This window comes from Terrapene carolina, unplaced genomic scaffold, assembly GCF_002925995.2.
Source record: "Terrapene carolina triunguis isolate 2854851 unplaced genomic scaffold, T_m_triunguis-2.0 Scaffold34446, whole genome shotgun sequence".
Classification (NCBI taxonomy): domain Eukaryota; kingdom Metazoa; phylum Chordata; order Testudines; family Emydidae; genus Terrapene; species Terrapene triunguis.
This window is the reverse complement of record NW_020698797.1, coordinates 12,464-12,952: the sequence shown is the minus strand read 5'-3', so window position 1 is coordinate 12,952 and position 489 is coordinate 12,464.

Sequence of the window (489 nt, the reverse complement as noted above, 5' to 3'; positions counted from 1 at the left end):
TCCATGGAGTCAGTGGGGCCAGACCCCCAGCCGGGGTCCATCGGCCAGAGCTCCATGGAGTCAATGGGGCTAGACCCCCCAGCCAGTGTCCATCAGCCATAGCTCCATGGAGTCAGTGGGGCCAGACTCCCAGCCGGGGTCCAGTGGCCGTCACTCCATGGCGTCAATGGAGCCAGACCCCAGCTGGGGTCAGAGAATCATAGAATATCAGGGTTGGAAGGGACCTCAGGAGGTATCTAGTCCAACCCCCTGCTCAAAGCAGGACCAACCCCAACTAAATCATCCCAGCCAGGGCTTTGTCAAGCCGGGCCTTAAAAACCTCCAAGGAAGGAGATTCCACCACCTCCCTAGGGAACCCATTCCAGTGCTTCACCACCCTCCTAGTGAAATAGTGTTTCCTAATATCCAACCTAGACCTCCCCCATTGCAACGTGAGACCATCGCTCCTTGTTCTGTCATCTGCCACCACTGAGAACAGCCGAGCTCCAT